This window comes from Panthera pardus, unplaced genomic scaffold (assembly GCF_024362965.1).
Source record: "Panthera pardus isolate Hobbes unplaced genomic scaffold, ASM2436296v1 HiC_scaffold_8, whole genome shotgun sequence".
Lineage (NCBI taxonomy): Eukaryota > Metazoa > Chordata > Mammalia > Carnivora > Felidae > Panthera > Panthera pardus.
In genome coordinates, this window is record NW_026527013.1 from 148,582,022 (window position 1) to 148,608,822 (window position 26,801).

Consider the following 26,801-nt stretch of genomic DNA (forward strand, 5'->3'; position numbering starts at 1 on the left):
TTTGATTATCAGTACCAGTTTTATTTTTCTTTTCATTAAGGACCACTTGAATTGTTCTTTTCAAACCTGTTGATGGATTCAGAATTAAAACTTAGAGATTAAAAGTATTAATAATAAGCATATTTAGACTGGAAACATGTCATTTGAGAACTGTCAGATGACCACAGTTGTCAAAATTCTTTTTTGCTCATTTTCATTAGTCCGCAAATGCAACAGGTTGAGTGTTTTGGGAAACTTGAACTCCTTAGCTTTTGTCCCTGAACTCTTGATTGGCTTTGCAGTTTGGTGTTTGGTATGTAGTCCTCTTTGGTAATAATTTAAGAAGGCAATCAGGTTTTTTATAGCTCTTCCAAAACTCCCTTTGCATGTAAATTCAGTATCCCGATATAATCTATACAACCTAAGATTTTTTCCCTAAGACATATTTTCATGTTTGTATTTAATCGACTATTTCTATTCATTTCATTATTTCTTGAGAGTTTCAGTAGATTACCTTGAGAATCCAGATATAATGTAATTAATTCTGTTGACTCCACCCAAGCTCTTGTTCAGTTGATATTCCCTAGTGTTGAGTTTCAGAGGAGAATTTTTATACTTTCAGTATCTAATGGTTATACTGTGGGCAAGTTCCTTTCTTCATTTTACCTGATTCTCTCATTCTATTTTTGCTTGGGTTGTGCAGCTTGACCCATCCTTCAGACAATAAGCTTTCATATATTTAATAACTATTATTAGGTTACCCTTATGCTGTCTTTTCTTCAGCTACAGTAATCACAGTTGCTTTGAGTTTTATTTCTATACTGCTTTTATAAAGCTTTAATAATTTTAGTGGCTTCTTCTCGATCTTTAGAAAACAGTAGTATGAGATTATAAAATGAACCTACCGGTGGAAGTGTGCTTGTCGTGTATCCTCTATATCAGTCAAATTCTTGGAGATCTTCAAACTGAAGCCTCCATGGGAACATTTATTATTTGTTCAACTATGGCCATAAAAATCGACTTTGCAATCATATTGAGTCATCTTGACAGTGCTGTGAGTGACAGGAACTAATCTTATCTTCTGGCTAACATTTTAAAAATGATAAATGGACCCTCAGTCTTTAGTTAGCCTATAAATGAAATTAGGTTTATCTTATTTCTCCAAGAAATAGCATTACTTAGAAAATTTTGAATTATACCTTTCTGAATGGAGTTAAATAGTAAAGGCTAGGGGCTACATTTTGATTATTATTATATACATATATAAAATTTTTTTTTTTTTTGCCTGGCTTTTAGCACCAAATAATGGTGCTTTGGGAAAATGAAAGTGTAAAGAACTCAGCATATATTTTCTGAAGAGAACAAAAGATTCCTCATCGTCCCTGCTTGCAACCTAACGTGAAAATTATACTCAGATACACTGAAAAATACATGTTGAAGATACAATTTTACCAGGTATTTGTGCTTTGATTTTTTTTTTCAGATCTAAAATAAATTTTTAAATCTTGATAATCACAGCATGTGAAGGACTAATGTTTTATCTGTCTTCCTTCTAGTCCTCTAATCATTTAAAGATCAAGTTAAATTGAAATCTAGTACAATTCCTGCTGGTAAAGTGACTTTTATAGTAACTTCCGCCATTCATTTGTTTTCCCAGTAGGAAACTGATTTACCTTACTTCTCCATGTGGTTCTGATATCTTTGTTTTGAAATGGTCTTTTCTTTGTCAGTCAGGATCAATGACTTCAGAACCCATTTTTATCAGCTCCTAGAACAAATTAAATTAGGTCACCTCACAGTGTCTAATGCCTTTTGCTTCTGCATTTTAACTGAAATTTCAGAACCTCAACACTGTCAGTTTTCCCCTTTTCTCAATTCTTATTCTCCAAGACCATGCTAATAAGTTTGCTAGATGGTATTTTGTCAAATCTGAGGTTTAACCAAATCAAGGGAATTAAAGCAGTAACCTTTTTATGTTCTGTTTCTAAAGCAACAGGATATTGATGTGCTGGGTTGATTGGGTGCAGAAAAAAAATGTTATCTTCCATTTGTAGATTTCCTTCTTTTTTCCTGGTCAGCATGCTTCAGAGCTTTGTATCTCATACATGAAATAATAGAGCGATAAGGCTTGAATGAGTAGGAGGATAACTCTTCACCTTTTGTTCTGATTATTTTGTTTTTAATTCCATTTCACTTTGGGTTTTTAAAAGCCAGGGGATCTGTGTATATGCTTGGTGGTTGAAAATTTGCAAGGGATAAAAAGATTACTTAAATTTTTTTTTTTTTTTTGCGTGCATGGTAGCTATTTTCTCTGCCAAATACTTTTAAAAGAGATATTTCACCCCTCTAACACTTTAGGTTCAAGACTCTTGCTTTGTGGAGAAAAAGTATAGTAATGCCTCATTTGTTAGTATCATTAAGAAACAAAGTGTGGCTCAAAAGTTAATTTTCCAGATAACTAAATCCTACCTCTGGGAATCACACGGGGGTTCAGTGGACGTGGTGTGGGCTTTTGAGGCAAATCCAAGTAAGAATCCGAGCTCCACCAGTTTTTAGAGGTTTAACTAGTTGTTGAACTTCTCTGAGCCTCAATTTCCTCTTTACTAAAGATGGACTTGTAGTAATGCACACTTCAGTGGTTTATTCTCAGGATTACATGTGTATGAAATACCTAGAGAAGCACTTGATATCAGCTAGCCATTTAATACACAGTAGGTTCTTTCCTCTTTCCCGTTGGATGTCATAACTTGATTTACCTTCTCTTTCTCTTATTTCTTCACATTCTTACCGTCACAAAAACATTTAGATTTTGCATCCAGTTGTCTTGTCTTTCCATATTTGCTACAGCTTCCCAGTTAAGATTCTTTTCATCACTCCCTGGAACTATTTTCAATATTAAAGGCTTTTAAGAGCCATCTGGACTGACTATTCTCCTAATGCTTGGATTCTCTCGCCATTACTTCTTCAGCTGGTTTTCCAGTCTACATCTGCGCTTCATCATGCTGGTCATAGTGTGACCCCATCTAGCCTTAGAGGGCCATGTCATCTCAGTCTCTCATGGCAGCCCTTGAGATACATGAGGATGGCCAGCACATTCCCACTGAGCCTCTTCTTTTCCAGATGAAAACCGTCAGTTCCTACTATATATTTCTGGGTTTCCAGTGCTCTTGATATTCTGCTTGACATTCTTGACTGGTTAGGTTGGTTCAAATCACTCTTAGAAAATGGATTCTCACTACAGACATGATTTGATCTGTCTAGAGGAAAGTTGGATGATTTACTTCTCTTGTTCTAAAAACTGTCTATCTGTTAATCTAATACTACTCTAGATATGTCTTTCTTTTAATGTTTATTTATTTTGAGAGAGAGATGGCAAGTGGGAGCAAAGCAGGGGCAGAGAAAGAGGGAGAGAGAGACTCCCAAACAGGCTCTGCACTGTCGGCATAGAGCCCTACACAGGGCTCTGTCCCACGAATTGTGAGATCGTGACCTGTGCCGAAATTAGGAGTTGGATACTCAACTGGCTTAGCTACCCAGGCACCCCTTCTCTAGATATATCATAGCTAGTTACTCTGTTGATTCATATTGACATTTAAAAGTTCTTCACTGGTGCTGTTTCAAAGCTAGGTTTGTCCATTTTAAGATCAAGTTTATTGTGATTTAAAGCAGAATTCACTCTTTAGGTGGACTATTTGATGAGTTTTGACAAATATACGTAGTCATGTAACCAGCACCACACCCGATATATAGAAGATTTCCTCATTTCCAAAAGTTTCCTAATGCCCCTTTATAGTCATTCTCTTTCCTTACCTCCCAGCCTCTGGTACCTTTTCTGTCCCTATGAATTTGCCTTTTCTAGATGCTTTTCTATTCTTACATGGCTGATTTTTCTGCTTTACTATAGAACTTGATTTTTATTTTTTAAAATTTTCTTCATCTTAGCTTGGGTACATAGCTCTAGACTATCATGATCTCTTGGGATCTTAATTGTTGTTATTGTCTTCCCAGTCTCATGGCATGCATGAACTTGATATGCACTTGGCTATATTTTTTTTGTCCATGTTGTGGAAAAGTAAAAGGCTGACCAAAGAAGAGCTAAGAACAGAACTTTTGTTTGATGCTACAGAACATTCTCTAAGCTGACATTTACTTATCAGTCTCTTTGTGTTCTGTTCAAGAATATTGTTCTGCTTATGTTTATATATATATTTGTTAACCAAGGACAATACAAGAAATTTTGGCAGGTGGAAGTCTGGAACATAGTTTTCATCCTGCATTTCTATTATATACTAGTCTAACCTTTTCCACCTACCGATATGATTTTGAAACTATCATATGATACATTGTTGATTAAAATACACATTTCTCCTGACATTTCTGTTCCCTGACAGCTTTAAATTTGAAATGTGTATGCCTAGTACTTTCCATTCACCATAAGAGGTAAGAAACCCATGAATTTTGTTTCTCAACTGATTTTTTTTTCCTTACAAATTAAAATTTTTGTGAGGTATACTGTAAGACGTTTTTGTTTTTGAATTGAAGCCATGGTTTCTGTTATGAAACTCTTGTCACTTTCATTAGGTATTAAACAGCCCTACACTGGTAGGGAAGAGATGTTTTGCAGTAAATGATTTATTTTTATTAAATGAATTCTCTGAGGGCAGGGACCATGTCTCCCCTGTGTACCACTGTGATCCTAGTACCAAGAAGACAGCAGTAGGCACTCCCGGAGAAAGAATCTCTCCCGTAGCTCAACCCTTTCATAGAAGAATGTACTGTGTCCCGTTATATTCAAAACCACACCCTGTTTAGGCTTGTTTTGTGACACAGTTATGGTTGTCATTTACCCAGTTATTTTTACCTGTGTGGATTTCCAATAAAGTTTTGTTTGTTTTTTTTAACTGAGCTCCATGGTTGAGACTGTAAAACCTCTCTTTGAGCAATTTCTAGTAGTTAATGACATGAGCCTTGTTTAAGAGTGATGGCCTGACTGTTATTACCGCCAGCAGCATCATTAAGGCTTTTTGTATTGTAGCCTCCATTTTGTATGGGTTAAAAAAGCATAAGCTTTCAAATTTAGCGGACAGAACTGTATGAGTGATGTCCACTGTGCCTTAACCCCGCAGGTGAGGGACTCGTGCTAGCTTCCAGATGATTACCTGTGATGATCTTTTTGAGGTGTCAGCTTGATTAGGCTACAGTCCCTAGTTAGTTCAATACAACACTAATCTAGCTGTTGCCGTGAAGGAGTTTTGTAGCTATGATTAAAGTCCATCACCAGTTGACTTTGAAGCGTGGGGGATCCTAGGTAATATGGGTGGGCCCGATTCCACCAGCAAGAGGCCTTAAAAGCAGAGCTGCCCTAACTCTTTGAAGAAGGAATTCTGTCCATGGATGATAATGTCCGCGTGGGCCCGAGAGGGAGCCCCTGCCCTTCCTGGAGAGCCTGCCCTGTGGGTCTCCGACTTGCCTAGCCAGCCCCCAGTCACTTCCTTGTAATCTCTTCACCTTTATCTCCTACTGATACTCTTTCTCTGCTTGAACCATGACTGATAAATTACCCCTCAGAGAGGGGGTTTCTGATCATTTTATAATGAAAAATGTGACGAAAGCATGCTTCCTAACACATCAGGCTGTTGCTGTGTGACTTTTGCTAGGTGAGAGATGCTTCCATTTTGCACACATCAACCGCACTGCCGTAATTTGACGTTTGATTTTTTTTTCCAGGTTTTTTCTTCAGAAAGAAAGGTTCATCTTACAATTTTACTGCATGAAGAGGATAGGGAGATAATGTTTTTGTAATTTGAGTTGTTTTGAAATTGCTCTGTTTACTTTTTTGGAAGGAGAAAAGTAACGGCTGTGCATTTTGATTTACTGCCTTCAGTAGTTAGAGAATATGTTAGCATAAGGTTTAAAATGTGAACGTTCTAGAGCACCAGTACAGAGAATTGATACATAGAGGATGTCAGTTATTCTGAAGCTATATTCCAGGATTCTGTCACATGCTGATAAAGGGCCAAAGCATATGGATCTCCATATGGTATTTCTTTTGGGGTCCTTCCCACCTGTAATCTAGCTGCTTTTCATTCATTTAAATTTGTCCAAGAGGTAAGCAGACTAAATATGGAAATGGAAATAATATGCCAGTGTTAAAATGCTGAAGTTTGGGATGAGTTACTGTTATTACAGTAATTACCAAGAAAAAAAATAATTCATTAAGTAAGTGCATTAGTGCTATAGTAGTGGGGTTTCTATTACCTCATTAACAGCAGGGAGCAGCGTATCCATTTCTGACTTGGGGAGTGGAGAGGAAAATTAATTTTTTTTTTATCTTAGTGAGTCTTTAGAGAAGATAGAGTTAGATCATTTTGGACATCCTTAAATGTAATAATAATAATAATGAATTTAAACATGTTTTCATGGTTCAGGGATAATGGTGTTGTGAATAGCATTTGGCATTTTGATTGAATATAAAAAGTAATAAAATTAGTTGCATTCTGACTGCATGCTATTGCGGTTGTTTTATATCATTAAGAACCTTGATTTCAGAAATGGAAAAAAAAAAAAAAACAACTTCATTGAACCTGGTTTCAGACCTCATATAAATGCCTCTCTAAGCTCCAGACAGAGTTACTGGTTTATATGTCAGCTAGCATTGTTTTACATCGCGTCTTAAATGTTTTAGCTTTTCTTCAAAGCAGGTGTTTTAATAGGGCAGAAATCATTGAGGATGTCTGTGTTACTGTTGTCATGTAAAAATAAAAAGGTACTTCTTGTTTACAGTTTAGCAAACATCTGAGACTTTTAACTGGGGGTATTAAAATTTTTTTTTAATGTTTGTCTAGTTTTGAGAGGTAGAGACATAGCGGAGCAAGGCAGGGGGTGGGGGCAGAGAGAGAGGGAGACGCAGAATCCGAAACAGGCTCCAGGCTCCGAGCTGTCAGCACAGAGCCTGATGTGGGACTTGAACTCGTGAACTGTGAGATTGTGACCTGAGCCGAAGTCGGACGCTCAGCCGACTGAGCCACCCAGCACCCCTAACTGGGGGTATTTTTATTGATACCCACATGTTAGGGAAATTGAGGCAGTATTATTGATATTTGAAATTCTTTCAAAAGCCAGATACACTAGGAATTACCTCCTTCCTACCACTGACACCCGCAGGGTTAGTTATTCCTGAGACTCAATGGTTACTTGGAATGGGCTTGGAGGGAGGAGTATCTCTAGTTGGGACTGGTGGTAGAACTGATCATATGCATCTAATCAATACAGTCAGCCCAGTCAGCCCACGTGAATGTATCCACCATGGTATTCATAGCCTGTTACACGCTGTCTGGTGTGAAGCACTAAACACCATATTTTCTTGATAAGAAAACATAATTTTTTCTTATGGTATTCATGGTATCTTAGGTATTTATGAATTCAAGGCACATCTTGTTTACCTTCTTCAAAAATTAAGAAATCTTTTGAACAAAATATGTTTGAGATAACAAAGGAAGGAACAGAACTTACCCTTCTTCATGTCTGATCTCTTTGCTTTTTTTGTATAGTTGAAGGGTCCTTGGGTTGACGTGCACTGAGCTCTAATACTGTCTTTGCCATTTAATAGCAGGCAGGTGACACTGGGCACATCTCAGGCACGGAGTCATTATTGATAAGGTACAGATAGTATTCTATATCCTACTTAACTTTACAGGATTATCATGAGAATCAAATATAATGGATAGAAAGTGGTTTTTATAAAGTATGATATACATGTAAAAGGTATTATTAAATCACAGTATGTCTCTAATTCATATTTTCCCATTCCCATGGCCCCAGTTGATTCAGGCCTTTTGCTGCCTCGCACTTGGGCTACATCTGTCTTCTATTAAAGAAATTCCCTCTGCTTTTATGGACTGCGTTGAGTGGTCTTCAAATAATATTATAAATATGTTGCTTTCCTTTTCAAGACTTCAATATGCCACCTGTCTACTCTTCCAGTTGCTGCTTTCTTTTTGTACTTCTTCCTCTCTTTGCATTCCCTGAACATTCCGGCTCTTTATACTTGCCACCCCTGGTGCCTTTGCACGTGCTGTTAGTTAGTTCTACCTTGAACCCTTTCTCAATTTAAACCCAATTTGTACTCACTCAATAAAGTCCGTCTTCCAAAGTCCATCTCAAATATGATTTTCGGCCTTTAAGTATCTTCCGGACTCTACCAGACCCAAATTTTCTTTAATAGAAATGGAGTAGATAAGGGGAGCCAGGAATAAGGGATGACGACCAGGGCAAGTCAGTATGACCCAGTTAGATTTTCCATGTTCCCAGCATGGTGAGAGGTGATCACAGGGTTTATTTTGCTGTTGGAAAATCTAAAGTTGTGGTAGGTTTTTAACTCGACGGTAGCATGTCACCAGTGCCTCGTGCTACCACCCATGTCTATTCTATGGTGCTTAAACTTTGTTTTACCTAGTAAATAGATGTTATGTAGATCTATAAATATTCCTATTTTATAAAATGAAGTAATACAAATTTTAAATCTTACAATGTAAATTCCTTGGGAAATGTGCTGTTTAGAGGAATGCAGGAGTAAGCTATCTTGAAATTGAAAATTCAATTGTACATTGAAAAATTTCGGGTTACCTGTTACATAAATTGAGATATTTGAATGTCAGCTTCTCTCAGGTCATACTTATTCCATGTTAATATCTGTAGGAATGCAGCCCAGGCCAATTCCTTAAAGCTGTAAAATTTTATAGACTGTATTACCATAGGTTGATCAAACTTTAAGCTTTAGCGTTTGGTGATGAAATACTATTCTCTAGAAGTCTTTATTGTTAATAAGGTTTGGGGAAGAAGAATCTTGAAATATGTTTAAATTCTAGGTTCCTAAGCTTGCTGCTCCAAAAATAGAAATGTTATAATTTTTGTCAATATCAAAATAAGGTGATCTCTGGTAGAGAAGTTCATTGCTTCTGTCCTTCAACCTTCATCTGGTGCTAGGTTAGTATCTAACCACTCTGCCTGATGTGTGCTTCAAAATACAACCAAACTGACTTTTCTCTAATAAAATTACCATACATCAGGATTCTAATCACAGAGCATATTTCAGGTTTTAGACTTGGTCTCCATTGTCATTTTTTCTTTCTTAATGTACTTGAATCTGCTCTTGTCCCAGGTCTGCCTATCATTCTGTGTGTCAGTTTTCATCCATAGAGCCCTACCTGACCTCTTAGAGTCTAATGTCTTCTCTTTCCTATTTCAGTAGTTCCTTATATATTAATAATCATCACATTGTATTACAATTTTTTATTTATACATTTGTCTCCCCAACTTGACTGTGAGATCCTTATGGGCAAGAATCCTGTCTTACTAATTTTTTTAGCACCTTGTGCCTTGCAACTTACAAGCAGTAAATGTTTATAGAATCAAAAGATGGGTTAACTGAGAGCAAACTGGTGGTTGCCAGAGGGGAGGTGGTAGGGAAATGGGTAAATAAAGGGAATTAAGAGTACACTTAACCTTGATGAGCACTGAGAAATGTATAGAATTGCTGAATCCTTATACACCTGAAAGCAGTGTAACGCTGTATGTTAATTATACTTCAATTAAAAAATGACAGATTAGCGAGCATAAGATTCTCCATCTTCTAGCTCCCCTTATGTATAGCAGTATGCGTAAAATATATAGAAACCTCTAAAACGTTGCTATGGATGGAAAATATTTGGGAAAGCAGTGCATTAGAAGTTATTGGAAAGTTGAATCTAGCCTGTAATGCCCCTGGGTATGGATTAATTCCTGTAACACAGAATGGCCTGGGCAAGTTATTTATCTAAATAACAATGAACAAATATTTATTGAGTCTCCATCAGCTTAGGGAGCTGTGGAGATTTGCCTGTTCTTTGCAGAGAGTAAAGTGTCTGGATAGATTGAAAAAGTAGCAATGATTACATTTTTTTTTTTTTTTTTTTTTTTTAGAGGCAGAAAGAGAGCACAAGTGGGGGAGGGACAGAGAGAGGAGACACAGAATCTGAAGCAGGCCCCAGGCTCTGAGCCATCATCACAGAGCCCGACGCGGGGCTCAAACTCACAAACCGCGAGATCATGGCCTGAGCCGAGGTCGGACGCTCGACCGACTGAGCCACCCAGATACCCCAAAATAGCAGTGATTAAAATACCTTTTTTCTTTGCCGGTCACTGACTGTGCAGTGGTTAAGAAGATGGTAGTACATTAGCTATGTGTTAACTCTTTTCCCAGGCAAGACATTTCATGTCTCACCCTCAAAGATACCTATAGTTTATTTTTAGGTGTATTTATTTCCTCACTAGAGTTTTCTTTTTTGAGTAATACCTATATGCCCCTATTTTTATTTTATTTTTACAATAAAATTTACAGACATTAATTTTTTCTATGAAACAGCTTTATATTCAGAAGCCCTAAGGTCCCATGAAATACACCTAGAACACAGACTTTAGAATCAGACTGCCAGATATATGTATGTATGTATATTTTTATTTTAGAGAGAGAGAGGGCAAGCAGGGGAGAGAGGGTGAGGGGCAAAGGGAGAGAGAAAATCCTAAGCAGGCTCCGTGCTTAGCATGGAACCTGACACCGGGCTCATGACCCCGGGATCATGAAATCAAGAGTCAGACACTCAGGGTACTGAGCCACCCAGGTGCCCCAGACTGCTCTTTGTTCCTTCAGCTTCATGAATTTAGACAAATACTTGACATCACATTGGTATTTTGTCATCTCCAAAACAAGGACAACAGTGGCTACCTATATCATAGGGTAAATTCTGAGGATTAAATAGATAATGCACAGAAGACTGTTACCAGTGGTGTTAACTATGATCACACACACTCTATACGCAACTGTTTTTGAAGTAAAAATAATGGCATGACACTTCTACATAGCTGGCAAAATGCAGTTTTTTTAATTTTCAAAATGTTGAATGTTTCACCTTTTATATACGTAAACATATAAGGTAGCTAGGCTCTTATGAAAGAATTGGCCAGGCAAATTAGGTTGCTGCTGACAGAAACAGGATGTGTACCTCACTGAGAAAATTGTTACACCTGAGGTGGCTTTTCACGGACTCCATTTTTCCTGTCACTTGGTGCCCATAGTGATGCTGTTGCAGGGTAGCTTGGTACCAGTACTCTCCATCGCCAGAATGTTCCTAATGGATTGCTGTAACTTTAATGAAATCCAGTCTTGCTGAATCACTAAACCTGCTTTCTCCTAGAAGGCTCTTTATTGGGAGCTGACAGATCACCTCTCCAGAGCTTTCAGACGTCCTGGCTCTCTAATTCTTCTCCATAACGAGTTTTGTGCTGCATGATAAAATATTCATGTTAAAATAGGTTCTAAACTAATTATCTGCAGCCAGCAGTTGCCAGTGCAGTCATTTGCTGTTAGCTTGGCTCAAGTTAATGGCTTGTATTTCAGTACAAATAGTCCCTTCTGGCTGTTTCCTGTCGCTGATTCTTATCCTAAATGGAATTTCCATACATATCTAGAGTTAATTCTTCTTATTTTGAGAAGAGATTTCTTGCCCTACTTTTTCCATCTCATTTTGTTAAGATGAACTTGATTTTAGTGTCCAGTTCCTTATTGTTCCCCTCCATCTTCTGTCCCTGTGTCACCGCCAAATTCATGACTCCCACCCTGACCGGGAAGAGAGTAGTCAGGTTCCAACTTTATAGTCGATGGAATATGCCATATCAGCTTTTTAAAGAAACAAAATAAATACCATGTAAAGGATGAATTTTGGCATTTAAGATGGGCACTTAGGCTTAGATGCTGGAGACCTACAAAGGGGGTCTGAGGAGAATTAACCACTTTAGGAAGGATCATGGGGCTGGATGTGAGGAAAAGGAGACACCAATGGAGTGGTTTGGGTGGGTATCAGTGGAAATGATGAATGAAATGCTGAAGCCGTAGGTATTTTCAAGAGCAGAGGACTAAGGACTTTGTCTCTGGATAATCCACAGTGAAGTAGAAGTGAAAAGAGAGGAAGCCAAGCAAGCCAGGGAACCTTCCCCGTATCCAAGGCCAGGGTTGGGTTTCCTGCCCAGGTCTTTCGTTGATCCTTTCTGTTCCCACGTGTTTCCGCAATGAGTGAGTATGAACGGAGTTAAGTCGGAGAAATTACATGGTTCGGTAGAGGGTGGGCTTTTTTGGAATCTGAGTGCCTCTCACCTCAGCAGCCCCAGCAGCATCTTGGCCACTGAGCTCTCCAGAAAACAGCAGCTAACCTAGAGCAGGTGACTGGGGTGTTTGACCACGGAGACACATACTCATCCCTTCAACTAAATCATACAGCTTTTCTTCAACTCCTTTTTCTTCGAACGTTGTAGGTATCACACTCTTTTAGGTACCACCTGGCCTCCTCTCCTCCTTCCCAAGTACAGCAAACACAAAAATCCTAAGTTGCATATTGATTCTCTGTCAGTTAATTGATACATGCCATATGCATTCTATAAATGGCCTACGGATTTCATGAGTCCAGTGTTCGTGATTCAGTTTTAAAATAAAGCTTTCCATTTTTCACGAGCTTATAAAAAAAATTAGAATTTTACTTTAAATAAATAGTTACTAGATTTGTACCGTTAGAACCTGTCAAGATGTGAATAGTAAAGAAAATTCTCCTGATACTAACTGCTCAAATCCAGCAGTCCATTTTTCATTGTACTTAAAAGAGCACACGCATGGGGAATTAGTATGGTAAGTGTTTTCCCCTCACGCGTTGTTTCTGACCTATGTCATATGTTTGTTAATTCATCTGCTTTTTATTCCTTGATCAAAGCCGAAATATGCCTGTTATAACACCCACGGTAAGATGCTTCCTGAAAGGAAATGTTAGCTGACATTTTGGTTCTCTTCTTTCTTTTTTTAGTAAAAACATTTTTGTCCTGGAATCTGTTATAAATGTGGTTCCCAGGAAATGTGTAAAAGGGAAATCTAATAAAAGTGTTAGTTAGAATTGTGGCTTCTGAGAGTTCAGGTATAACTTAAAATTAAGTTATTGCATATTTTGTATTTCAGGTTTTAGTTATAACTTCATAATAATCAATGTCTTCAATTAGATGTATGAACAGTCGTTTCTTTTAAGTTCATAAAATACCTGAGGTATTTTGGGGTGGGTGGGTAGATATTGACTACTTAATGGGAAAAATGTGTTTAAGCTGACACCTCCCTGCTTTTAATGGTAGGACAATAATTTTGGAAACTACAAACAAATGTTACATGTATTCTTTAAATCTCTTTCCTATTCTCTTTTTTCAGTTTTAAAGGAATTAATGTTTTATGTTTTTCTGATAGTCCCCATGGACATAGATGTATGTATTCACTGAAGAGAGAAAAGATGGAAATTGTATGTAATGGGATCCTGATCATTTAAGATGTCTGAGAGTTAACGCTGTTGATACTTGTTCCTGTCATCTGCTAAACTTATAGCTGCTCAGAAGGAGAATGCTCCTGGTGGCGGCCTCTAAGAGATGTATGAGGGCTGGAAGAATGAAATTCTGTACCCAGCTAGGGTGCCTCCGGGATCCCCTAAGACTGGCCATGTTAGCCCTCTCTGCTATTTTAAGCCTGAAGGGCTCATGAGGAGAAATGTATGATAATACACAGTAATTATATAAAATGTGTATCTGATTTTAAGCAGTTCAGCCAATTACCCTCAGCTTTGGTTTGCATTTGGTATGTATTTCTATTTTCCTTTTTCCCCAAATTGTCAGATTCTTATCTCTTGACCGTTTTTCTCTACTTCTGGATATATTCTCTACTTCTCTACTTGTATATATTCTGGATATCCTTTTTCATTAAATACGACAAAATTATTTTCTCTCAGTTTGTTGCTCATTTTTTAAACCTTGTGTGCAATATCTATCATTATGCAAAAGTTTAAGGATTTATGTCATTAATTCTATCTATTTCTTCCTTTATAGCTTATTGGTTTTTAACCTTTTTAAAATAACCCTTCCCTGGAAAAACACCTATGACTTGGGGACTCAGATGCCATCATGTTTTCATCCGCTTTCTCTCTTTCTTTCTCTCCATTTCTCATCTTCCTGTCTACAAGTTGGTTTCATTCTTAACTTCCTGCTGTAGACCATCCTTTTGTAAGTGGTTCCTGGGCTTTTCATCTACCCAGAAAGAGACTGATTCTTTTGCTCTTCAGTCCAAAAATCTCAGTTTGGGTCAGCTACCCTTCATGGTATCCTAGAAATGAAGTCATGCAAGAACATGGTCAGCCCCAACCAGAACCACAGGGATAAAAGTGTAGTGACTAGTAAAAGGCATCCTTAGATGCCTGCCTGCTGTAGCTTTGGTACATGGGTATGGTTCTGGGCTCTCTAGGAATTATAATTTAGCTATTGGCCTGTGCCTGTTCCAGTTCAATGTGGTGTACTGTTGTCCTTAGAAACCAGTAGGACAAGTACTTTCTATTTTTATCCTTTAGAAAATATTATTGGCTGGTGTTTGTTCTTCCAGATGAAATTGAGAATTAGCATGTCAGGTTCTATTACACATCTCTTTTTTGATGGGAATATATTGAATACATAGATATATAAGCTCAGAATTGGCTTCTTATTCTGAGACTTACTTTCTAGAATCATGGTATAACTCCATTTTTTTTTCAACCTGTCTCTTTATGTTAAAGTATCTTACATGGCTGTATTAGTGTCAAATGAATATTTGCGATTTCTCCTTAACCAAATAAAGCTTCATGGAATAATTATAATTTAGGAACACATGTAAATAAAGGAAGAAAATAAAGGTTTCCTATAGTCCTGCCACTCAGGAATAACTATTTACATTGACGTACATGATGGGGTTGCATCTTCCTTGCACAGGGGTTGAATTTTAGGATACAGAAATGGTACTTGTATCATTCAGAATGCATTCAGTTGTACATAACAGGAAACCTGATGATTGTAGGAGTTTATTATTCACATAAAAAGTCTGGAGATAGGCGGTTGGTTCAGTGATGCAATGAAATCAGAGCTAATTCTGTACAGTTCTTTTGGCTTTTCTCAGGTGGTCACAAGATGGCTGCCGCAATGCGGTCATTATATTCATGTTTGAGGCAAGAGGGTAAGGGATGGGATGCATCAGTTTGTCCCTTTGTTAGAAAAAGGAAGGCTCTGAGGCACCTGGGTAGCTCAGTCAGTTGAGTGTCTGACTCTTGATTTCGGCTCAGGTCATGATCTCATGTTTTGTGAGTTCGAGCCCCACATCGGGCTCTGCGCTAGACAGTGTGGAACCTGCTTGGGATTCTCTGCACCTCTCCTGCTCTCTCACTCTCTCTCTCAAAATAAATAAACTTTAAAAAAATAAAGAAAAAGGAACGCATTTTCAGATAATCTCACCTTATGTCTGCTCACTTGACCATCCCTCTATGCAGGTAAGGTTGACAAAAGCCAGCCTTTGGCATTTTAGCCTCTGTTGTGGTAAGTGAGGTTGGATCTGCCTTGGATGGCCATTCAATACTACCTGTCTTTGCAAAAAAGGTGAAAATCACCATTGGAAATATTTTAAATTGTACAAACCCAGTTTCGTACCCGAGGTAGAGATATCGAGATATCGAGATAACGTCTTAAACCAGTATTTCCCAATACCCCTTAATTAAGTCTTCATTCCCCCCCGCCCCAAGGGGTTTCTAAGAAGCCTTTCTCTCTACTTGGCTACCACCTGTACAGTGCAGGACAGAGCCCTGGAAATCCTAGAAATAATTTATACTTGGTTTCCCTCAGTTTTAAATGCCATTCCTTGACTCATTGAGACTGAATTACCTTGGCCGTTGCCCAGGAGTTGGAGTGATGACTCCAGTTGTGTTTGCTCGTTTGCTTTTAACTGCTAAAAAATAGTTGAGCTTCTGTGAAGGGTGCTTTTGCTCTCTGTCAGCTCTGTTGTCCTCTTCCATGCTGCCCAGGCCCAGAGTTTGGTTTCTGCTGCCATGATAGACAAGGAGAAGGCAGCGAGAGAAGTTTCCCTGGGCCATGCCTGACCTCTGGATTAGCCTCACGGTGCCTCTCTGACTCTCGGGTTCTGTTTTCCTCAGTTCCTCTGCTTCCTGAAATTGCAGCCTTGTGCTTCTGGTTCACGTGGTTCTCTAAATCCCATTCATCTGGCACTTCCAGACTTGTCATTTTTATTAGGTCTCATTGCTTCAGCAGTTATGGCATACCCCTGACAAATAGAGTTCTTTCTTACCTAGGAAAAATATTAGCTTTAGTTTAACCATAGCTGTTTTCTGCAAGTGTGTGAAGAGCTGGAAAATTGCAATTAGTTTCAGATAAGCACAGATGAAATATTCTTGTTTTGTACTAAGGCAACAAATTGAAAGAAGGATTGAGGGCATTGAGTCATTGTAGTGTCTAATGATACAACTAATGCATTATGGGGCTCATGTATCATACTGGGACCTTGTTACTTATGAAATCTAAAATAAAAGGATCTTAATGTGTCCTTACTAATCCTTGTGCCTCTTAATAAGAGCTTTTAATTTTTAGTCCCGGGGTTAGTCATCACATTTTTGTACTGCTAGCCCCCCTGTGGCCAAACTCAGTACTAATTAATTTTAATAATAGACTTATTAGGAATGTGCTGGCCTACAGGGATAGGCTGGTGACTCATGAAGTCATGGGAAGAGGATGAAATCATTGTGGTCATTTCAGTGCCACTTAAAAAAAAAATTCAAATGGCTGTTTCAGGGCAAGGAGGACTGTTTGTGGTCAGCATTTGGGAGGTTGAGTGTTAAATTGCATTGGTTTGATGTGTACTGGTGGGTTGTCAAACTCTGCCACTGATGGTCATTTAAAAAAAAATACTTATTTTGAGAGAGAGAGAGAGAGAGAGTAAGAGCACACGGGGGAGGGGCAGAGATAGAGGGAGACAGAGGGTCCTAAGTGGGCTCCGTGCTGACAGCAGAGAGCCCAACTGGGGGGGGGCGGGCGGAGGGGGGGCTTGAACTCACAAACCGTGAGATCATGATGTGAGCCAAAGTCATGATCTGATTGAGCCACACAAGTGCCCCAAGAAGTGTATGTTTCTAAAGAATTAGCAAATGAGCTCTCTCATGAGCATCTGTAAGCGTTGAGTTTCGTTGAGCTGCAGCTGCTATTGGCTGTGAGGTTTCCAGTTTTACTTCTCCATTGCTTCCCCATCATTATATGTCACTTTATTTCCTCTTTTCTGTTGTTGCCTGGGTCAGATGGGTTTGCTTGTATAGAGAACAATTAGGATGCTCTAGTTATTTTTAAGAACCTAAAGACAAGTACCCTTGTCTGTTAGAACGCTTCCTCCAAACACCTCTTAACAGTTGAATTGAATCTGCACCAGCTGTAGCCTCGTTATGTGTGGTTTGAGTGGGAGGTGTCTGATACACGGTCTGTGTTTCCTGTCTGTGTTTTCATGGAAATGGATTTGGTAAAACTAAGTGACATCAGTTAGAAAAATGAGACAAACCCAATACTAGATGAAGACCTTGCAAAATTGGGCCTTAAAACATAGTGGTTCAAATATACTTGCTCACACTTTCAACATGAATGCAAAATTGGGTGATGGTAGAAAATTGTTTAGGCACGGTTGCCAGGAATTGAATTAATTATACACTGAGACCACTCTCTTTGACGCCAACCACTCTGTCTATCTGTATTTGCTGCTGAGTTACTCTTTTGGGCATGATTTGTTTATTTGGAGGGGGGTGGTTTGGTTTCAGAGAGAAAGGTTGACAGAGGATCCAAGGCGGGGGGGGGGGTGCTCTGTGCTGACAGCAGAGAGCCCGATGTGAGGCTCGAACTCACCAACTGTGAGATCATGACCTGAGCTGAAGGCGGATGCGTAACTGACTGAGCCACCCGGGTGCCCAAATGGTTTAATTTTTTACAAGAACGTGAGTTCAGTATCATTTATGAAGGTATGCAAATGCATTGGCCTGAATGAAAGTGAAGATAATAGATTCCATTTTTTTAGCATGATTTTAATTTAGCCACATTTTCATGAATTTTAGATTTATAGCCTTCTAATGCCAGGAATTATATTTTGGGTTTGGAGTGAAGAGGGCCAAGGGCTAGACTTGAAACTCCTGTGTGCTTTATCTATAATCTCTCTGGAAGTCAGAAACCAGCAGTGAGAGACACGCAAGAGGCAGTGTTAAGAGAGTGGTTATTTCATGAGCTGTAGAGGTAGGTAGTATTTAACCCATCTTTGTCTCAGTTTCTTCATCTGTCTAGTGGAAACAATAATAGGACCTATCTCACAGGGTGGTTGTGAGCGTCATAGAGAAGAATACACATACAGCATGACTTAACACGTCGGATGTACGTTAATAGGATTAGGATTTAACAACACTCAAATGTTCTTTCTAGTGAGTAAATTCTTAAACCATTGTAAATCAATCCTCTGAATTAAGTTTGTTTTTTTTTTTTTTAACAAGAAACATCATTTATTCGTGATGCATGATCAGTATGCATTGACTAAAGATGCATGTTGAAACTCAATTACTTGGTCTTCTACCCACTAGAATATTAGCTCTAGCAGGGCAGGGACCATGCTTGTTTTCTTCTCTCTTTTATCCTTTGTGCCTTCAACAAGGTCTTTCACATAATAGGTGCTCAGTAAATGTTTGTGGAAAGAATGAAGGATGCCTGCCATTGTAAATGCTTTCAAGAAACTAGATTTAAAGGATTTTGTGATTATGCATAGGTAATCTTGTTATACTGGAGAATTATGTTTCTATGGATATAATAATATTGGACTAAAGATTTAGAATATTTTAAATGACAAATCTGGGCAGCTCTGTGGAGTCATGTAGGATGTGAAGAAAAACGGAAGTTTTCACATGTGTTTGTGTACTCCGTAAAAGTACTGATGTGAGAATAAAATCATTTGGCTTTTTTTTCTTTCTTTAGAACTTTGATACACCATGCTGCCCTAAAAAAAGCCTTCGATTTTACTATTTTGAAAAAGTCAACGTAAATAGGTAACACACCCTTATGATTCAGAATTCAAAAGTTTAAAAGTGTGCCTGGTAAACATCTCACTGCGACCCCCGTAGACCAGCCACTCTACCATTTTTCCCAGACAGCGGATACCTTTAGTTGCTTAAGTACCATTTCAGGGGTAGTTTTTGCATAAGTAAGCAAATATGTCTATATTCTTTATTCCTTCTTTACATTGGTGGTAGCACATTAGAAATACTGTTCTGAACATGGTTGTTTTCATTGGATGTGTCATGGAGTTTTCTTTCTTCTTTCCTTTATTATGGTGAGAGCATTTCATTGAACTGATAAACCACAAGTTAGAGAACTGCTTCTCTGTTAACGGGCATTCAACTTGTTTCTGATTTTTTTCTTATCACAAGCAGAGCTGCAATATAAATGTATGAATATAGGAGTCTGCAGACTCCACTGGGTATCGCCTCTCGGCCTTTTGGCTAAGATCAAGTGCAGACCCCACTGGTTATGCACATTTGTGATTTAATGGACACTGTCATACTGACCACCCTGGTGGTTGTGCCAGCTTATAGTTTCACCAAACTAGGTTTGAAACTATTTCTTTGCATTCTTATCCATATCCATATAATGGATATTCAGTCAATATCCACTATATTACCAAGCTCTTGACTCATTCCCTTTCTGACATGTAACAGAAAACAGTGTTTTAGTTTGAATTTGTATTTTTCTTCTCAGGTTCAACTTTATCTATCTATCTATCTATCTATCTATCCACACACACACACACACACACACACACACACACAAACACACACATATATATGTTTAAGAACTTTCTATATTTCCTTTTTGTGTGACCTATTTATATTATTTTGTATAATTTTTAATTAACTCATTTTCCCCCTTTTTTGTTGATTTGTAGGGATTCATTAACAGGTAAGTGAACACTTTGAGATATGAATTTCCAGGTTTTTCCTATTGATCTTTTGACTTTCCTTACCATAGTTTTTGCCATCAGAAATGTTTGATTTTTATTCTGTTAAGTAGAACAAGCTTTTCTTCTATGGATTCTTTGTGACTCAATTACAAAAGAGTTCTACTGGCTGAGGTTATAATGTGAGGAATTTTCTCATTATTTCTTTCATTACTTTTATGTTTAATTTTTTTACATTCAAATTTTCAATCCACATGGAAATTATCCAAATATAAATGATGGAAAAATCATTTGACTTCTGCTTTGATTTTGCTTTATTTGTGATCTCACCAAGTCACCTAATTTTTATCGAGTACATTTATATGCAAGAAACCTTGCTGCACACCCTCTTACTGGGTACCTTATAGCTTAGTAGGATTGATAGGATTTCCAAATCAAATTATACAAATAATAACACAACAAGTGTGATCAGTTCAATGGTAGAGATGTTTGGGAATGCAAAGAAAAGAGTGCTTAATTTTTTCTGCATATAAGAAGGGACAGGACTCATAAAGAAATATGCAGATCATAATAATTTTTGAACCAATTAGTGTCTCAAAGCAATTTCATTTTATAAGATGCTCATTGAAAGATTGATATAGAAGAACAGGTACAGTCTGAATTCTAAGAATGTTGAATGTGTGGTATGAATAGATTAATGATATGATTCACATTGATAAGCCTGGCATCCCTAGTGATATATTTTTTAGCTAAGAAAAGAAAAAAAGAAAAAAATAACTAGGGAAACAAATTTGAGAGAGCCAGTTTTCAAGATGAGGGAGAAAATGGCACTATAAGAACAGTAACATACCAACTTTATGAATTTGGAACTCCCTTTGAGAAAGAACCAAGAATAATTAACTAAGGTTTAACTTTTTTAAAGGTCAATATATCAGTAAGAAGGAGTTCAGATAACTAAAAGGTGACAGTAAGTTGTGAGGCGACGAAGGAAGAGAAGCTTAATCATGTGGGGAAATGTGTAATACTTGGTACAAGAAGAGAAAGTAAGCGGAGAGTTTTCCGTCACGCCACAGGACTTGAATGAAGGGGATGTCAATGATGTCCAAAGGACATGAATGATAAGAGAACAGCTTAAGTTTTGAACATAAGATGAAATGTGTAAGTTGACGTAACTTTCAGAAAAGTGAATGAAATTTGATGTCAGGTACCAGCAGGTAGTTGCTGTCATTTGCAAAAGGAAGCAAACCGTTTGCAAAGCGGAGTAGAGATTGTGACTTTACAGTGAAGCATGCATTATTAACCCACTGTTTTACGAGAATAAACAGTGAAGAAGACCCAGTACTGGGGGAATAAACTCCAAATGTATATGGAGTAGATTATGTTTCAAATATATGTATATATATGTATATGTATATATATATATGTATATATGTATGTATATATATGTGTATATATATGTATATATATGTATGTATATGTATGTATATGTTCATATACATGTATATGTGTATGTATATCGGTACACACACAGATATGGTAAAGCATTGAGTTTTGTTCTCAGAGAGCCAAAAGAAGTATGAAGTACCTAATAATCCTTCAGTTTGGGGCACAATCTTTTGCATTTTATGCATGAAGATTAATATTCTTTTGTACTCAAACCCTCAGGTTTACAGCCTTCTCTTAGTGAATGTGTGGTGACTGCTAGAGAGTCTATACTTTTGCACACCTAATATTTTACATTTATGTCTCAACTGGAACATATTTATGAGACTGTGTGCTTATCAGCAGTACGCACACTTGTTTGCTGTGCACCACTAATTTTGATAAGATAACGCCAAAAATGCAAGAAAATATCAAATAGTTGCCTAACTGTGCCAAGATGGCAGTGTTGCTGACATTGAATTGTGAGTGGGCAGGAAAGCCTTCTGTGGATTAACTGGAAAGATCTGACAGTATATATAAGTCAGCTTAGTGGTGTCCTATATAATATGTGATATATGGCGCTGTATAGATGTTGATGTCCTCATGTACGTAGAACCTCTGCAGACTTTTAGTACTATGGGGGAATAAGGCCGCCATATGTCTTTAGACTGGGGTTCGGGAATCTAAGGTTGTACAGCCTTAGCAGCTAATGATCACCTGGTTTAGTCACACTATTTTATAGTTTTGGAGAGTAAAACCTAAAGAAGTTGTTTTTGTTTTTTTGTTTTTTGTTTCTTGTTTTTTCCTGAAGGGATAAGGCAGATTGGGTGGCAGAGATGTGATTAACAGTCAGGTTTTCTGATGGGCTTCACCGGTTTTCCTCAGCACGCATTGCTACTTTGCCATACTGGTTTTCAATTTCGGTGTACCCCAAGTAATTCTTGGCGAAGATAGAGATTCCTGGTCTCTAACCCAGAGATGTTCTGATTTGGCAGGTCTGATATCTGGGCCTAAGAATCTATATATTAAAAAAAATTTTGTTTAAACATTTTTTGAAGTTTGTTTATTTTGAGAAGACAGAGCAAGTGAGGGGCAGAGAGAGAGAGAGGAGAGAAAATCCCAAGCAGGCACTGTCAGCACAGAGCCTGATGAGGGGGCTTGAGCCCACAATCCATGAGGTCATGACCTGAGTCGAAACCAAGAGTCAGATGCTTAACCTACTGAGCCACCCAGGTACCCCCCAAGAATCTGTATTTTGAAGTATCCGCTCAGATGCAGATGGCATTTGCACCATACTTTGCGAAGGGCGGCCCATGTCATGCATGAAGCCGGAGTACGTAGATGTTATATATCCATGGTCACGCATGTAGGAAGTGGTAAAACCAGGACTCTTTCCCATTCCTCAGTATCTTTTTGCTGTGTGGCTTTGATGTTACGGAAAGGGAAGTGACTGACTCCCGCTAGAGGTTGGGTACAAGATGCAGCAAGCAGCTAAAATCAACATAACCCACCGCTCAGGGTGATGTATGCTTGTTAATAACCAAAGTACAGTTGCCCAACATGAGCCACCTTTATACAGGCATTTATTTTTTTTTATTTTTTATTTAAAAAAAAATTTTTTTAACGTTTATTTTTGAGACAGAGAGAAACAGAGCATGAACGGGGGAGGGGCAGAGAGAGAGGGAGACACAGAATCGGAAGCAGGCTCCAGGCTCTGAGCCATCAGCCCAGAGCCCCACGCGGGGCTCGAACCCACGGACCGCGAGATCGCGACCTGAGCTGAAGTTGGACGCTCAACCGACTGAGCCACCCAGGCGCCCCTATACAGGCATTTAAAAGAAGTAACGCTACGACAACTAATGCTTTCAACCACAATTTATTTTGAAACTGATTAGAGACGCTGATTTTTAAGTATTGGCATCTCCATGCTTTCCAGTCATTCTCCTATTGAACGTCTTGGGTAGCCTTCCCCTCCTAGACGCTGGACTTTAGAATTGTTTAAGAACTCTGCCTTTACAGTTTCTGGAACATACGACTTAAATATATAAATAATTAAGGAACATTATTAAAGTGATGAGAGTAATTGCTTCTTGTGTCTGTAGGTCATGTAGGACATGTCTCGCTTCACAAGAGAGACAAGTGTGAGCCCTTGGAGTGACCAGATAAGCCCCTTTGGTGGTCCCTACAGACCAAATGTCATCAGACAAAAGGGAGCTAGTGAGAGTGGAAATTGCTAGTAAAAATGAATCCTTTAGAAGGAAGGATAATGAAAAATTAGAATTCACTGAGAAAGTAGATATGGAGATTTTCTGTTTTGCCAAGTCATTGGGTGAAAATAAACCAGAAGATGGTTGAGAGAATCTAATGGAAAAGGCAGTAGTGTTCATGAGAGGAGAATTTAAGTGCCAGCGGACGTTGAAGAAACCAGGATATTATTTGAATGGCTATACTTGTTTGTGTTCAGAGGTACTGAACACAACATCCCAGTCTGTTTTCTTTTGTTCTGCACCTTTACAGGCTAAATTCTCATCTAGAGGGCTGTCTAAATTTTTCCTCCAGATTTGTAGCACTGCAAACAGTAAATCAGAATCCTAGCACTGAATAATTGAACAGGCTAAAACATGAGCCTGCCTGGAAAAGAAGACTGGAACTGAAAAATCAATAAGGTTAGGGAAAAACTTATAAAAGCTTTGCTCAATATAAAATAGCAATAAATCAAGAATAATAAACAATCAAATTGTTTGGATAATCGTTTTCCTTTGAACAACATAAGCAAAAACATTGATAGTTTTTGTGTGCGTATATGAAAAATCCCTATAGCATTTGAAAGGTTGTAGAAGAATAAAGGAAGCACAGACAAAAAGGTACATGAAAGGAATTCCTTCTGGCATAACAAAAATCACTTTAGTAAAATAAAATAGTAAACTTTAAGGAAGATAGGTTACTGATTTGAAGAGCTGCTAGGATTCTGGGGAAGCTTTTGGGACATCTCTAAATGTCATCTCGCTGAAACAGCATGATTTTGATTTCTGATTGATAGTCCAGGAACAATGGTATTTGAATATGATCTATAGTGACTTAAGGCTTATGACTCAGTCTCTTCCTCATAACTACTAGAAATTCAACAATTTAATAAACTCACGTCCCCCACTATGAAAATGGGGAGTTTGGGTTTGTTTGTTTTTTTTGTTTGGTTTGGTTTTAGGGCTTTATTTATTTATTGTTTTCTTCCAGTAGGAGAGGGCTGAAAACAAGGCCCTGATGCCCTTGGGGTGAGCTTTGTAGGTAGCTGCTGGGAGCAGAAGCCTGTTTAGGGAGTGAATGGGAGTTGGGAGCTGGGAATGGGGCCTCGGAACATCAACTTAAAGAATTTTGCTGTGAAGAAAACAAAAGGTGATTTTTTTTTTTTTTTTTTTTTTTTAAGGTGTGAGAGGGTCAGGCAGCTTGAATTCTAAGCTAGGGCCAGTGGTGATAGAGATGTTGAGGTGAAGAGAAAGGGGTACACCGTGGACCATTGCCCTGGGTGAGCCTGAGATGGAGGGGGGCAGCAGGGTTTCTGGGTGCCGGCAGGAAGGAGCAGACTGGGAAAGAATCTAATTTTAAATTTTTCAGTTAGACACCTTCCACTTACCAGGAAGCCCTAGCCAGATTCTAAGGTAATATTTAGGGATATGACCATATGATAAAGCATAGATAGATAGATAGATAGATAGATAGATAGATAGATAGATAAACTGAAACTGTACCAATTCTGAAACAAAAGAGTATGGTCATATGTAGCTACAATAATATATGAATAGTTAGATCTTGAATATAGTTAACACTGTTGACTTTGAAGTTTCTGATTAATAAAAAAAAAAAAAAAAGCCAATACTAGTCTGTGATGTATGTGACACTCATAACTTCCCATGGAATATTAGAGATGGGGGGCACATGGGTGGTTCAGTCAGTTAAGTGTCAGACTTCGGCTTGGGCCATGGTCTCACGGTTCGTGAGTTTGGTCCCCACGTGGGGCTCCTCACTGGCAGTGCAGACACTGCTTGGAATATTCTCTCTCTCGCTCGCTCGCTCAAATTAAATAAATAAATTTAAAGATAAGAATATTAGAGAAGTGAGTTGACTGGTTATTGACAAAGACAAGGAGGAACTTAGGTATTCTGGGCACCAGTCCAGAGAACCATAGAGCTACTTCTGAGAATGGAAGAAGGACCAGATGGGTGACACGACAGGTAGTGCTTCGGTCTCCTCCTCTCTGGCAGGTCTTCACCTCTGCTCTTCTACTTGAGTCCATCTGAGGAATTACAAGGGCAAGTCCAACACTGGGGATTCAGGGGCCCAGGAAGCTTGTGGTGATGTGCCCCACCATATGCAGTCCTGCAGAAGTTCATGGACTCAGAGTCCTTAACTGCCAACCTTGGGGTTTGCTGCAAGCCCTAAAGTTGCATGTTCCTGTGTTGAGCATGAAGTAAAGATGTTGGGATGTAACGTCTGCTGCGAAGAGAGATTCTTCAGCCTCGTAAAAATTTAAAATCCCTTCGGTTATGTTACAGTTATTTCCAGTTGTTATTTAGCACATATAGAGCATTTTGTGCCCTCAAAGTACTTCTTAATATCATTGGTTATTAGGTAAGATTTCTGATAAGTTGTTCTTACTAGTAGTTTGGATAATTACATATTGTTATTTATAACCAGCATCTGACAGGAGTAAGTAGAAGGTGTATAGTATACTGATGTGGCTCTGGATCTTGAATGGAATCAGAGGCGCGCGCGTGTGTGTGTGCACACATATATAATTCTATGTAGTCCTATATTATGATTATAATGCAGTGTATACGTATGTAAAATCTATATACATACATGTCATTTAAATATTTATACATATACCGATACACACACACACACACACACACACACACACACAGACTTCTTTAAATATTTAGGGAGAGATTAGACTGAATCTAGATTATAAACTTTTAAACCAGATTGTAAGCTCCTTGAGAGTAGGCATTTTTTAAGTTATCTTGTTGTATCTCTCGCTTAATGGACACTAAAAATACTTGCTGGTTCCTCTGATTTTATTACCAAGTATGGTGGACATTTTTCCTAGAGAACAGGGCTCTGTGTGTGTAGTCAGTCAGTCAGTTTGTCTAAAGGGCTGCTGACATGCCGCCACTGATAACTGTCTTTATCCTGAAGTGTCCGCTCTTTGCTTGTATGAGACATGAAGCTCATGGTCAGCATAGCCATTGCTTCTCTGAAATGTAAATATCCTCACTCTTGTTAATGTTGTACTTTGATCTCATGCTGGCTGCTCTCCTTTTCTTCATTTTTTTTTCATTACAGCTTTGCCTCTGCCCTTTGCACCCAAATGCATCTGAAAAGATATCACCTGCAGAGATGCTATTTGGTGAAGATTTGAAACCTCTTAAGAGTTAAAATATCGCCCTTTATCTTCAGTGGTGATGACAAATGTTTTAGAACCAACTTTTTGGAAGGAATAGTACAATAAAGATGA

General features: G+C 38.3%; 1 protein-coding gene and 1 pseudogene across 1 annotated transcript in view; both read left to right on the top strand.

Moving 5' to 3' along the window:
• Positions 1-26,801, top strand: part of EXOC4 (exocyst complex component 4) — a 753,548-nt gene that overhangs the window by 261,697 nt on the left and 465,050 nt on the right. The gene's annotated exons all lie outside the window — the stretch shown is intronic.
• LOC128775825 (U2 spliceosomal RNA) lies at positions 19,390-19,533 on the top strand (annotated as a pseudogene).